Genomic DNA, 15,498 nt, shown 5'->3' with positions numbered 1-15,498 from the left:
CAACAACAATTGGGTAACCAGCATATCATTTTAACTCTAATATCTCAAACTGGTCTGAAAAGCAAAGAAGTGTGTTATATCTGTGGAAAGGATAGCTAGGTTGGTATTTGGCTATAATACCTGAATATAGGATTCATGACACTGGCCAAATGGTAATGGAATTATGGGAGTGTTGCTCTTCTTTGTGCATGCCCAATGCCAAATCTGTGTTTGCCAGAACCCAAATTAATTCACAGTGAGGAAGCTGCTTGGTTCCTTTATCTAGCACAGCTTCATTTAGCCATTGTTTCCTATACAATGAAATACAAGCAACACCCCAAATTTTAAGCAAATTCTGACTCAGCAAGGCTGAACGTTTACACAAAGGCATATTGCAAAACACAGTTCCAACTTTAGGACACTCTATGAAAAGGACTTTTATTCTTAAAACCAGTGGTTTTGGACTTAGGACTCTTTCCAACATTACCTCAATGACATGGGAGGCATTGCAATATGCCGTCTTCCCACATTGCTCTAGTACATTGGAAGCCCCACATCATTTTCATTTCATTTTCACTTTTAATTTGTATACTGCCTTTCTATATTACTATACACAAGGCGGTTTACAAGCTGAAAAATCAACAAAATAAACAGCAAAGATCACACACCTAATAATAATCTGATCCAATACAAAAAAATCATTATTAAAGCATAACTTTAACATAAACAACTTATATCAAGTAAAGCAAAGTCAATAATTCATTAGAATATAATAGTAAACAGTAAAATTAAATGTCAGCAAATAATAATTAAACAGTTTACACTTAACAATTACAACAAATAATTATTAAACTATAATAAATAAAAATAATGGCAAGTCACAATGCATAAAATCTCACAAAACAAACAAAACCATGTAAAATGATCAATTTGAAAAACAATCACTTGGTGGTGAGAGAAGTTGAGATACTGGACTTCTTCCAAATGATCTTGAGCTTCTGTCATTCTCTCAGCAAAACAAGAAGGTGACGTGCTAGCTCCCATATTCCTTGGGAAACCTCTGTTGAAGGAACTATAAAAATTAGCTAAAATGTTTGTTTTCATTTGAATGCAACTGTGGCACAATGTTAGATTCATTGGCAAAAGTAATTTGGCTCAGCAGTAGACCCCATCAGACACTCACCTCTGCATGTTTGCAGAACACAGGCAGGCAGGCTCAATCAAACATGCTAACTCTGCCCACACTGTCCCCATCCCAGACTAGCTGTTTGCTTCAGATCTTTGAATGTTAGGGGGGGAGAATTGTTTATGTTTGGCTGAAGACCCTTGGAAACCTCCCCTGCACAATGAGGGTTCACATTTATGTGGAAAATCCTAAGCATTTCCATCTGAATGTGCTAAGATTTCTTCTTCAGACCTTCTGCTCAATGCACGAAGGTTGGAGATGGAGCTGGTGGGAAAACTGGAGGCATGCCCATTGTATTTATTGTTGTAAAGGGGAGGTTGATTTAGCCCTATTAATTTCTACTTTCCCTTCTGTACATTCAGACTAAAGACCTGAAGAGGGCCAGGGTCTCATACTTCATTTATATGGGTTTCTCAGCAAAAGTTTGGAAGATTTTCATGCCCAAGTAGGTTTCCTCCTCTGTTAAGCTGAGTAGTTCCTTAGAATCCTCCTTCCTTAAAAATTAATGCTTGATATTTACTGCAGATGCATAAACTTAACGTAGGTCAATATTTTGACTGAAAGGAAAGGCAGATGGGTTGAGAGAGAACAAAACATTCTGTTGAATGATCAGATTCCATGAGATGAAAGTCTCATTCTTAAGTTACTGCAGATATTAGGATAAAGCCATGAGAATAGAATTAAGAATCTCCTAGAATTAAAACAAATAGCAAAAAAAACTTCAAGCCTGGTTCATTCAAAGTTCATGGAGTTTTTATGAGTTCCGTATAAACCCAATTAACAATTTAGGAGAAAAATGGAATAAGAGAAGCTGGTAAAGGCAATATTTGGTGGTGAAGATATAAAGTTCTCTTTATAGGGGATAAGTAGGAAGGATATGGGGAAGAGAGAACACTATCATTGCTACTTCGGTTTGCTTGGACTTTTATGTTAATAGACCTAATTCCACTGACCAGAGTCAGCATGCTGGAGAGATTAGCTTGCAACAAGTGGTGACAGGCGGGTACCTCATCTACTGAATGCAAAGCCATAGGGACACAAATGTATAGTGAGTAAAAGATAATGTGGAGGTTTTCCTGGCTTCCTACTGGTGTGTGCAGCTCAAAGGCATCCATGTTTGTAGATGAGGTCTGAGTGGCATCCATGGTCCTTACCTGGATGTGTGTGTGCACGCTATGGCACTTTTCACTAAAACATTGACCACAAATATTGTATGGTGGTCAGATGCCTTTTGTTTGAGAAAGATACAGAGGAAGCAGGAAGGAAGAGAAAGGAGTCTCCTTTGTTTAATAGGGTAGATTTCTATACAGTGGTACCTTGGCACACAAACGCCTTGGTTGTCAAACACTGAAAACCCAAAAGTAAGTGTTCCAGTTTTCCAATGTTTTTCGGAAACCAAACGTCCGATGTGGCTGTTGTTTACTGTTTCCAGGGCACCTGCACCAATCAGAAGCTGCGCCTTGATTTTCAAACATTTCGGAAGTCAAACAGACTTCCAGAATGGATTGAGTTTGGCGCTTTTGTTTTTGCTATTTATTTTATGTTTTTGAGGCTTTTTCGGTTAATTTGTTTTTGTGACTGTGTGGAACCTAGTTCAGCTACTGATTGATTGATTGATTGATTGATTGATTGTGTGACTGCGGAAATGGATAAAAGCCCCCCATACAAACAATGACTATCATCAGTGCAGGTAAGAAAAAAAAATAATGTTAATTTTTATCATCTACAATATTGTCTTGTTTATTTTATAGTACAGTACATTGATTATTGCTTTCATTTTATGGATCAATTGCTGTTTCGGGGGTTGTTTTTTAAAGCCTAGAATGGATTAATCTGTTTTGCATTACTTTCTATGAGAAAGTGCACTCTGGTTTTGGAACGCGTTGGTTTTGGAACAGACTTCCGGAATGGATTAAGTTTGTGAACTAAGGTACCACTGTATGTATGGAGGTTTTGTTTATGTAGAATAGCCTTGAACCAGGATTCTCCATCTGAAGCCATGTGGCAGTGTCACACAAGAGCTGACTGTGCAGCTCAGCTCCAGGATGAAGCAATTGCAGTGTCAAATTAAAATTCTGGCCTGTATTTGTTCAACCGGTCATATGTGTTACTTGTGGAGTAGCTGCAGGTTGTGGCTCATGAGACCATCAGGAATAAACACGATAAGCACGTGTTTTGTAAGTTGGAAACAGGTCACAACTTTAATTGATATATACAGCAGGTAATGCAGGGTTGGCAGTGACAGTAGGGCTAGGAATCTGACTCCATTCTAACCAGCCCTCTCTGCTGACTTGTTGTTTTCATTTTGGTGGGAAGCATCCATAAACACCCATGAGAGTTGACCAGTGTTAGATCCTGATGTGGTGCAAGTGAGGGATTAATGGAATGCTGGTCCCCTCCCAAGCTAAGGGCATAACTTGTGCATTCCCTTCCACTGCACTTTTGGGATCCCCCAAACCTCCCTACCCAGAGCCAGTTGAGGTTGAGAGTAAAATTCTTCCCTGGCCCTATCAACCAGTGATCTAAGACCCAATGGAATACTAGCACTGAGGGCAGGTGGGGAAGCTTGAGGGGCAAAATGGCCCTGACAGTCAAGTGGCTGAGACGTTAAAGCTTTCGGCTGCCCCACCCACCTCTTGTGAAATCCTGCATCTTCCCTTGGAATCTCATGAGAACCGGCTGGATAACCAAACCACTCCTCTTGCCACCCAGATACGCAGCAGTGCTGGGCAATTCATCTCTCTCTCTCTCTCTCTCTCTCTCTCTCTCTCTCTCTCTCACACACACACACACACACACACACACACACAGAGAGAGAGAGAGAGAGAGAGAGAGAGAGAGAGAGAGAAAGGGGGCACATGGAGCAGTGGCACACATATTCACAGTTTGTTGATCTCTTCTTATTAATTTATTACTTTTGGATCATTGGTCGGAAACCTTTCATGAAATATTTAAAATCACCAACCTATGCATAGCTAAATGCATTTTAAAAAAGAGTTGCCTTCCTGAATGTATCATGTTTCCCCCTATATTGCTCCCACATTGAACCCAGAGAACTCTTGGAGAATAATCAAACTTGAAAATGTATCTCACAAGATACATCTAATCCACACTCTGATGTGGTATCACAAGTGTAATCAACAAGACATTCAATATCCAAGCAGAAATGAACGTTTGGAGCAATTGTATACTCTCCACATCGAGGATTTCCAGAAAATAATTTTAGTAGCAGCGTTTCTGTAGGTGTGATACATTAAGAAAAATGAACCGTGTTTATCAGCTCTCAAACATAGTGTTTCCCCTATAATGGTGTAGATTTTGATGTTGCAAAAGGTTACTGAGGTTCTAAGCAAACAAAGATCTCTTTCTGAAAACAGAATATTCAAATGAAAAGTTTTGTGCCTAGAGATTGTGTTTCAGTTACTTTTCCTTCAGAACAGATGTCCATTAGGTTCAATTAATTCGAGTCAGCTTAAAAACTAGCAACAGGCAACTGGGCCCCAGTCTGACACCCCCATAGTTCTTCATCTGAGCCCAACAGTCCTCCTCAGATGATGCACCACAGAGGAAAGCCCCTTTAGCCTTTATTCCAGCCTCCAGTGTGAGCTGCACCTTAATTGGCCAATCCTATGTGCAAACCAAGAGACAGTCAGATGAGAATCTATTGCCAGAGCATCTGTTGCAGTTCTTGTTGGGAAAGGAAGGATTAAAGAGCCCATTGATTACTCCTCCCTGTTTTTTGCACTGGAGTTTGCATCTAGTTACAAGCTGCATATACACGCCATACATTCAAATCACATGACTATTCCAAGAGAATCCTGGGAACTGTAGTTTAACTACACAGAGCCACAATTCTCAACACCCTGAACAAACTACCGTTCCCATGTGCTTTACATTTTCGGTGTGTTTGCAGCCACTGTGTGTGTGTGTGTTTTACAAGATGGAGGATACTCTTGTTCCTCAGCAAAACTAAACAAATCTCCCCCTGCTCTCCTCCAGCAACAAGCGTTTTAGATTATGAATTGCATTTTTGTATTCTTTTACTGTAAATTTGGAAAATGCCAGAGGACTACCAAGACTCTAATAAAAATAAAATAAAAAGTAATATACTGTACAAAGCTAGATTCAGGCCACCCCTGCTCCTAGATGCCTCTGAGATTCAGCTGCAACATGGAGTGCATGAGGGAATCCAAGCTTGTTCCTTGTTTCCTTTCTTTGGACGTCACCACCCATACATCAGTAGAGAGTAGAGAGATCCATGGTGTATGAAGATTTCTAGTTCCGAATGGGCACAGAAAGACGGCTACATCCAACATGCTGGTCTAATACTTCAAGGCGCATTGAAGACATGGTAGACTAGAGTGCTCCAACACACTGTTCAGAAATCACAGACAGTGAGCCTTGTACCACTCAGTTCTCTGGAGTTAGAGCACTAAACCCCAATAAGCAAAATGTTTTAAAATATTGTTTAAATTGTTTCATTTAATCTCAGTGTTTCTGTACTTCCATTCCGCGTAATCATTTAATTTAATGCCTTTCTTGGTCATTTCTATGGCCTACTCTCAGGAGGATCCTCCTTCTCCTTTCTCTAATATGTAAGGTTAACCGGCAGGATTTTTTTTTTAAGCCTCTTTTCTGTACATTACCATATTTTATCTCCACCTCTGTAGCTTTCTCCCTCAGCCATTAATCTCTGGTGTGAAGCTTTGTCAAATTCTATTTTGAAAATTTATCTTCACTACATCAATTGAATTTCCCTTCATCTGTTATGGCAATAATATTTTCAAAGAACTCCAGCAGCCTAGTTAGGCACGACCTCCCCTGCATGAATCTGCACTGCCTAGCTTTAATCTGCCTATCACAGGCCCACACTCCTACTTAGATCTCTTAAGATAATTAATCCCTTAAGAAAACATGAATGTTAATACTTCTCCCACAAACAGTATTTTGATTGTGGCTAAATTGAACAGTTGAGTGGGTAGAAGCTTTTGAGAATATAGCCCACACTACAGATATACACTGGTTTAAAAGACATTCCCTCTTCTCCACGGACCGCTGGGAATTGTCCTGTGTGGAGGCGTTAGAGAGTTGTAAAAGATAATTCCCAACTCCTAATGAAACTACAACTCCCAGGATTCTTTGAGGAAAGCCTATGCAAGAATACAGTATTAAAAAATAATAATCTAGGGAATTAGAAACTGGCAGAGCTGCAGCTACTCTAGTTAGATCTCTCTCCCCCTTAATAGGGGGCTTTTTGTCCTGCAGCTTTTGTCCCAGTAGGTGGCGGCATAGCATGATTTGGGGTTGTTTGGGGTGGGTTGCTAGTGGTAAAGATGGAGCAACTAGACTCAGGTCTAATCTGGTTTACTTGGGGCTTTTCCAGGATGCCAGGGTAATAACTCTTCAAAGGACCCCCAAGACACCACAGTTGCCCTTCTTGAGGGGGGGAGGGAGGAAATTGTTCAGTCATTCAAGGCTTCTGCGGTGAAGATTGAATGAAAGAATTCATTTAACTTCTCTGCAGTCTCCTTATTCTCCTCCAGCAAGCTTCCCCCTCCTTTGTCATTTTGTCACAGAATGATCCATCAGCCTCCTAGCTTGGTTTGTACTTCAGATGCATTTAAAGATTTTTTTTGTCTTTGTTTTTAATGTCATTAGCAATGTGCTACTTTTCTACTTCTTTACCTTATTATCAACCTACAGTGGTGCCCCGCAAGACGAATGCCTCGCAAGACGAAAAACTCGCTAGACGAAAGGGTTTTGCGGTTTTTGAGCTGCTTCGCAAGACGAATTTCCCTATGGGCTTGCTTCGCAAGACGAAAATGTATTGCGTTTTTTGCAAGTTTGTTTCCTTTTTCTAAACACCGTTAATACAGTTGCGACTTGACTTCGAGGAGCAACTCATAGAACGCGGTGTGGTAGCCTTTTTTGAGGTTTTTGGTGATTTTTGAAGCTTTACCAAAACTTTTCCGACACCGTGCTTCGCAAGACGAAAAATTCGCTAGACGAAAAAACTCGCGGAACGAATTAATTTCGTCTTGCGAGGCACCACTGTACTTTTGGTGGGACAAGGGAGTTTGTGTTTCTCTTCATTTGGAAAATACTACTTCTGCTTTGGGGGGAGAAAGTCTTGCATTTGATAGGACTTCTTGTTACTCTTCATAGTCTTATCACCTCACATTATCCCAGACATAATTTATATCTAAGGTGGCAGCTCACATGTTCAGCTGTACATAATATTAAATGATGTATTCACGGGTGAATCCCCCCTGTCTAAAGACTGAAATATTAGATATCTACGAACACACACTAAGCATTTTCAGCCTTAGATGGGAGTGTGTTTGTCCTTGCACTGAACTCCACCAAGAAATTACTATTGTTTAATCACTGAAAAATCCATAAAGCCTGAGAGCTCTATCAGCATCCATAAGCCTTATAACAGCTGGGCACTTTAGACTCCATTGTATGTATCCTGAAAACATAAGAACCATGTTTCAGAGTACTCCCAGTTTTTCCAGTTTCATATTGATAAAAGTCCCTGGAAGAAGAAACGCTTTGCTAGCACTGTTGCCTATTCATGTAGAAGTTCTTCATCAAGGAGTGAGCAGGCTGTAAGAGAACCTGTGCTTGTTACAGAGCAACATTTCTCAACCTTGGGTGCTCTCCTCAGATATTGTTGGATCACAACTCCCATAATTCCCTGGATATTGACAAGGTTGGCTGGGGAAGATGGAAGTAGTCCAACACCATCTGGTGACCTAAGGTTGAAAAGGGTTGTCATAGAGCGTAGAAACTCAAGCCGTACATGGCAGCAGGAGACCTAGAGTAAAGTCAGATTGGTTGCAGCCAATGGGCTTCAAGTACTTAAAAATTCTAATGCATAGGAAAGGCAGTTGGTGGAGGTAATTATGATGTCACCACCTCCCACTGGCCTCATGATGACTTTTAAAAATCAGCTTCACACAGTGAAATTGATGAGGTGGTCACAAGGGGTGTTTTCGTTGGATTTTGCTTCACTTTGAAGCTGTGATAGGAGAGGATGGCACTAATTATTGTGCTGAACCTTCAACATTTCAGAATATTGGGTAAGTATCCTGTTTGGAATCTTTTACTTCACATCACTATGTTTCTACACAAAATATGAATACAGAATATGTACCAGTTAAAGTTTGCTACAAGCCTAATGTTGAAAATTAAGTAAGTGATGCTTTGAATGATGCTTTGAATATCCTTCATCCACTCTCATGAAAGTTGAGTAGCATGCTTCCTTTGTTATGGACTTTTACTTCGAGGAAGCAGAGCTCTTTCAAATGTAATAAATGCAATGGACGTATAATATATTAATTACATGCTTCTGATCAATTATTATCACTAAACGTTCTTTTACTAACCAGGAAATGACGGTTTATCTCACACTGAGACTGACAAGCAAAATTATATTAGAAAGTGGTTTCTAATTAGCTAAGCACTGCGGACCCCTTGTTTTTTTTAAAAAGTCAAGGCATGGACCCACTACTTCTGAAAATGTTGATATCTCTATGGTAGTTTTTGTTACCTTGGGTGGGTTATGCAAACTCCCTGGGGTCTGTGGAACACCAATTGGGAACCACTGATATAATATATACTGTTCTCTGGTATAGATGGTAACATCATAGCCCCAGTATATTTCAAGTGAGCTTTGAAGAAATATGGGTGCCGACCTTAATGCTGCTTTTTGCTGGCATGACTCGGAGATATAGGCTGTATGCATATATTATCAGTTATTCTTTTTGAGGAAGTTAAAACAGTTCCAACAGATATGCGGTGTATTGCTAAAGAGTAAATTAGCTTTCACTCAACAGGATTAATTAAATCTCCAACCTTTTTATATTCCCAGACCTTGTCTTGCAGTGTCTGGGAAGAATGGGGGGTATACTGTTGCACTTAGATTTAATTAACCTGGATATAACTATGCAAGGGAACAATTCTGGTGTTGATTTGTATGCTGGCGAGGCTGTTAGCCTGTTGTTTTCATGCATCTTTGTATAATGCTTAATAAATATGTAAGTAGCTTGTAGAGCTGTTTGCTCTTCCGGTGAATTATTGTGATCCTTCATAACAAGTGTGATTATGTTTTTCGCTCTACCAAAATGAGAAGTGATCTGAAGTCAGCCCATTAACTAGGAAGGCAATGTACAATAGACTTGACAAGGAAATGGTCTGCTAAAGTTTGGGCTGCTTGGTTCACAGTCCACCCGAGTGAATGCAGCTAGCATGGCCAATCCAATGAATACTTATTTGGCAGTGAGTCCTATTGAACTCAGTGGGACCCACTTTTGTGGCAATCCTGCTAAAATACCCCCATCGTGGAGCAGCATGGATGGACTGAGGCTATCCACATGCAGCAAGGGGAAACACCCCAGTGAGCTTACCCAAATGGACACCACACACACGAGGAACAATCCACCAGGCATAAAGTCCCATGGTGCTCTCAACCCCCCCCCCCCATGATGAATAACCACAATTTTGAATGACTAACAGCAGGGAAGGGTGTATAGGCAGTCCAATGCAAAAGCTTGCTTGCAAGGGGGCATGTATGACAAGTGCATAGGCTCTTCCTCGGACAAGGCTTTAAACTCCACTGCAGGAGCAAGATCCATTTAAAGAGGAATTATATGGGGTAACCTAATGGCACTATGAAGGGTAGCTGGTAGCTCACTCAACAGGCCACTCAAATTACCTTGAGCAGGCAAGGTAAGTTAAGGCCAAACTCATCTTATGAGAATTTGCTTACTTCCAGTGGGAACACTGAGCCCTTTTGCCTCTGTCTTTTGGATGGATGATTGACACACTCAGAGGAAATTTCATAAAAGCTTTATTCTTATCTCTCTCCAGCATACAATAAATGGTCATTCAGGGTTTCTAGTTTAATTCAGTAGGAGTTGTCAGAGTAATTACAAGAAAGAGAGGCACCTTTTAATGTATGCATATATGAAACTCCCCCCACTACACCGTTTTCATTATAGCATAAGTGCTTTGTAACCTGCCTCCCACAAATTTGGCAAACTGCTAGAGATGAAAGGAACATATGAACTTGCCTTTTATAGAGTAAGATTTTGGTAATCTAGCTCACCATTGTCTGGACTGACTGCTCTCCAAGCTTTCTGGCAGGATTCTTTTCCAGTTTTACTTGGAATGCCAAGAATTGGATTTGGGACCTTTTGCATGCTAAGCATCTGCTCTAACACCAAAACCCCAACCGTCCACCATCCCCTTCCTATAATAAAAATCAAATAGTCACAATAACAAAATGGAGCCTCCATATTCAGAAGCAGTATACCAGCTCAGTCGGTGGAGCATGACATTCTTAATCTCAGGATTGTGGGTTCGAGCCCCACGTTGTGCAAAAAGATTCCTGCATTGCAGGGGGTTGGACTAGATGGCTCTCGTGCTCCCTTCCAACTCTACAATTCCATGATTCCACCGATCAACAAGTACAGGAAATGGGCAAAATAGGTGTGGAGCTTGCCTTGATGCTTTGCTTGCAAGATCCCAGAGTTCCCCCAGACATCTGGCTAGCCACTTTTGTAAACAAGAGTGCTTGATTTAAAGTCGTTGTGGCCCAGTGGTTAGAGTCTCAGCCTAGGACCTGGAAGACCAGGGTAGAAATAGTCAATCAGCCATGAAGCTCACTGAATGAACTTGAACTAGCTATTGGATTATATTTAAAGTAAAGGTAAAGGTAAAGGGACCCCTGACCATTAGGTCCAGTTGCAGACAACTCTGGGGTTGCGGTGCTCACCTCGCTTTACTGGCCGAGGGAGCCGGCGTACAGCTTCCGGGTCATGTGGCCAGCATGACTAAGCCGCTTCTGGCGAACCAGAGCAGTTCACGGAAATGTAGTGCTGTGTAAATGCTCAGTCAACAAAGCAAGGATTTCTGTTTGTGTAATGCAATGTTCTCCATCTCTCCTGCTCCCATGCCCCCTGAATATTTTTTAGGAATTCCCCAACCCTCCAATTTGGGGAGGGTGCTGGATGTGTGCAGGGGACACTGCAAGTTCAACTCTGCAAGTGCAAATCATTGTACTAATGAAACAAGTGCATTGGATACCATCCACTATCTCACAACCTGACCTTCATCACAGGGTGGTTGTGAAGATAAACTGGGGAGGGAGGGAGGGAGGGACAGCACCTTTGGCTCCCTAGAGGAAACGTGAAATATAAATGTAATTAAATAAAAACTAATCTTACTGTAATCTAGCAAAGCAGTTCCTATTAATCATGATACAAAGCATGAAATGTTAAAATTATTTTTGCCTGTAATTTCAAGCTAAATACGATTTCTAGACGAATAGGATCCTTTTCCTATTTGCTGTTTATCATCCTTTCAAAATAACGTTGTTGCCTGCCACAGAAGAAAATAACAGCCTCTAAAACATCTTTGGAGTTAAATGGTGGGCAGTTAGATGCTAACTAGAAATGATCAAATCTGTAATGAACCTTTTCCCCACACACAATGGGGAAAATGTTTCCATTTTCAAATGATAAAACTAGGCAAAAGAAAATTTATGATCTAAACTTGCAGCAAATCATTTGTATTGATCTGTTTGTTTCAATTCTGCTGAGGCTAATGGAAATAATTTGTCACCTGACTTGTCCCAGTTGATTTGAAAAACTACCGTATCATTTATCAGGCCAGTTGAAGCCCTGGTACAAGTGTGCTGATACAAAGTAAAGCATCTAGGAACAGAGCAAGCAAATTATTATTTTTTTATCCTTTGGTTTCCCATGCTGAATGCAGTGACACTATGAATTTTGTTGTTTAGTTGTGTCTGACTCTTCGTGACCCCATGGACCAGAGCACGCCAGGCACTCCTGTCTTGCACTGCCTCCTGCAGTTTGGTCAAACTCATGCTGGTAGCTTCGGGAACACTGTCCAACTATCTCATCCTCTGTTGTCTCCTTCTCCTTATGCCCTCAATCTTTCCCAACATCAGGGTCTTTTCCAGGGAGTCTTCTCTTCTCATGAGGTAGCCAAAGTACTGGAGCCTCAGCTTCAGGATCTGTCCTTCCAGTGAGCACTCAGGGCTGATTTCCTTCAGAATGTATAGGTTTCATCTTCTTGCAGTCCATGGGACTCTCAAGAGTCTCCTCCAGCACCATAATTCAAAAGTATCAATTCTTCGGCGATCAGCCTTCTTTATGGTCCAGCTCTCACTTCCATACATCACTACTGGGAAAACCATAGCGTTAACTATACACCATGAATTAGTGGAATGCAAAAATTATTAATTTGATTTTGCAATCTCAATAGGATAGCTGGTCTAAGTTTGTTTTCATGGGATGCCTGATTTTTAGTTGGCGATTTAACTAGTATAGCTCAAGTTCTCAAAGTTGTCAGGAGATTCCTCAGCAACAGAAAGAACATTACAGTACACAATTGACATGCAGGTATAGCAGAGTTGCCAATCAGCTAAGAGAAAAAATAACTTGGCTGGGTTTTTGTTTTGCTTTCATGCTGCTTGCCATAAACCCTCAGTGTACTAAGCTGTATACCTCTGGTGAACAGGCAGCTTTGCACTGATTCTTGCTCCAAATCATCTACAAATAATGGCAGCTGGTAGCTGGTACACATATTTTCATCCAGGGGTGTCGGGGTGGGACAAGCAATTCCAGTGAGTAGTTTGGGCAGCTGGAATCACATTTCCTCATCAAACATAGCCTGTAAACCACCCATACACAGGAATAAGACTCATATGTAGTTCTTTTCTGGTGAAATTTAAGCTCCTCCAGTTTTCTTTTTGCTATTTCCCCCTCAGTTCAGCCTTATTCTTCGTTAATGAGTCATTTTTAACTGATTACACTTACATAAAATTAGCATTTGCAATTTGCATCTCCCCCTGTCCACCCCATTACACTGGCAGCACTGGCAAAATTAGGCCCATGTTGGGCTGTCACAGCTGTGGTCATATAAAATTCTCTCCACCACATTAGAGCATACTGCAGGGTTTCTGTTTTTGGTTGGGTGCAATTTTGTGGTTTACTTGTTAAAAGTGCCAAAGGATGGCTATATTTTTAATTGCAATATCAAAATGCATGAGAATGAGACTGCATTTTAAATTATAAAAATGGAAAGTGAAAAAACAAATTTACAAGCAACACAAAATTGGCGAATGTTGTTGTATCCTAGTACTTAATAGATTAATTGGTCATTTAATTGATTAAAAGCAACACAGTTAATTAACTAAACATTATAATTGGTCAGCAGCCCTTGTAATTACCCAATTCCCAAAAGACAAATGTCCTAGGAGTTGTTGTTAATATGCATGCAATTATTCTAAATTGTAGAGCTTTAGGCTTCAAATGTTACATCTTAATCAGAATGGAATCTAGAAAAGGTTTCCATGTAGCAGTGGCTCCTTCAACTTTCCACAGTCCTGAGCTGCTATGGAGAGGGGCTTTATAACCTAAATGAGCTATTGTTTTAAGTGGAACTTGTCAATCCAAAACCTATTAAAAATAATCAATAATTTGTTTATTGAAAATGATAAAAAACAGTTAGAGTAAAATGTCAGCCATTTGAGAGGTGCTCTAAACAATGGCCAAGAGAGTAGAAATCAATACACCCCCTAATCCTCTATTAAAAGTAAGCCTGTGTTCAAAGTGAGCTCTGTTCTTCCTATGACACTCCTAATTGCCCAAACTTTCTTCTTTCAAGGAACACTTTCTACATCAACTTGTCTGCTGAGAAATCACTGTCTTCTAATAGAACCCTTGCACATTGCAGTGGATTTTCTGGGGCATGTTCTTTCAGTTAAATTGAGCATTGGCCAGAATTGGTCAGCCCCATTACTTCTCCTTGTGAGCTGAGACCACACCATTAAATCATATTCAGCAATCCAGTGCAACTACCTGCTCCCATATAAATCTACCCACAAGTTGGGCTATTCTCCAGAGGCCTTGTCTGAGTGCCCCCACCCACTGAAATATGACAGATGGTAAAGGGCTTGCCAATCCTAAGGTTGGCAGTTTGAATCCTCATGATGGGATGAGCTTCCGTTGCTTAGTCCCAGCTCCTGCCAACCTAGCAGTTCTAAAGCATACCAACGCAAGTAGATAAATAGGTACCGATGCGGCAGGAAGGTAAAAGGTGTTTCCGTGTGCTCTGGTACTCTTCACGGTGTCCTGTTGCACCAGAAGTGGTTTAGTCATGCTGGCCACATGACTCAGAAAAGCTGTCTGCAGACAAATGCCTGCACCCTTGGCCTGAAAGTGGAGAGAAGCGCCACACCCCATAGTTGAAATTGACTGGACTTAACAACCATCCAGGCGTCCTTTACCTATGGCAAATGGCAAGGTAGGGCAGTGCCTTGTTAGTGGAGAGCTCTCCTTCTCTTTGGAAATTTGCCTTGGTCCTTCCATATTCTCTTTTAGTAACAAACCATAGGTAGCTCTGAGAACTTTTGGCTGGCTCTGAATAGTTTCCTCTTGTTTCCGCTGTTGTGATTAATGTTTCTGTTAGCAAGTGGGACCAGAAGCAAAATGGTGCAGTGTATCCCCACTTCCCTAAGAAGCTTGCTCCTGCTTCAGCTTGGCTCAGAAGCATTGTTCAAGCCTCTTGGGGAATGGGGATGGTCATCCCTTTGCCTTCCTCTCCATCCTTCCTGTTATAAAGCAGGAAGAGAAGTTTAACTTCATGGCCTGCATCTCCCAGCTCTAATCCATGCACTCGATAAAGTTGTTAGGGGTCTCAGCAAGTCCATTCTTTCTCTTTCCCTGCCCTTTTTCCGCCAACACCCTAACATTTTGTGAGTCACCTGCTCTCAGTTATAGACTAAAGTGATAGACTCTCACAGTCTGTCAAACTTTTGGTTTCTTTATATCTCCCTGCTGCTGCCACAGAAGTGAGCGCTGCCCATAGAGAACAATAGAGAAATCCAGCGTCATAGCATAGCTGTGCATTTTCACCCACCTCCAACAAAAGGTGGGAGTTTCTCTCTTTGGTGTTCAATATGATCCTGGAAGTTACACTTCCTAGAGAATGTGGTGAGTTACTCTAGTCTTATCTGCACATGCTCAGAGTCAACTGTGCTCAGTACTTTGTAAACCATGGAAGCTTGCAGGTTCCTGTTGGTCTGTTGCTGTTTAATTAAAATAAACCATTTAAATTCTTTTAAATATAAAATAAGATATCCTTCTCACATTTTCTTAAATTGTTGGCAGCCAGACCAAGCAAATTATGCTTTATATCTCTATTATCCTGTTGTATGCTGTTGTTGTGTTACATTGCTGTGACAAGGAAAAGGAATATATATATATCCATATTCCAAATTTCCACTCATCCACCCAACT

General features: G+C 40.9%; 1 protein-coding gene across 1 annotated transcript in view; it reads left to right on the top strand.

Moving 5' to 3' along the window:
- LOC308585315 (uncharacterized protein) overlaps positions 1-15,498 on the top strand; it is a 472,994-nt gene that overhangs the window by 6,242 nt on the left and 451,254 nt on the right. The gene's annotated exons all lie outside the window — the stretch shown is intronic.

The sequence above is a fragment of the Podarcis bocagei genome (genome assembly GCF_964188305.1).
Source record: "Podarcis bocagei genome assembly, chromosome: 4".
Taxonomy (NCBI): domain Eukaryota; kingdom Metazoa; phylum Chordata; class Lepidosauria; order Squamata; family Lacertidae; genus Podarcis; species Podarcis bocagei.
The sequence above is the reverse complement of the archived record's forward strand: the minus strand, read 5'-3'. Positions and strand labels throughout refer to the sequence as shown.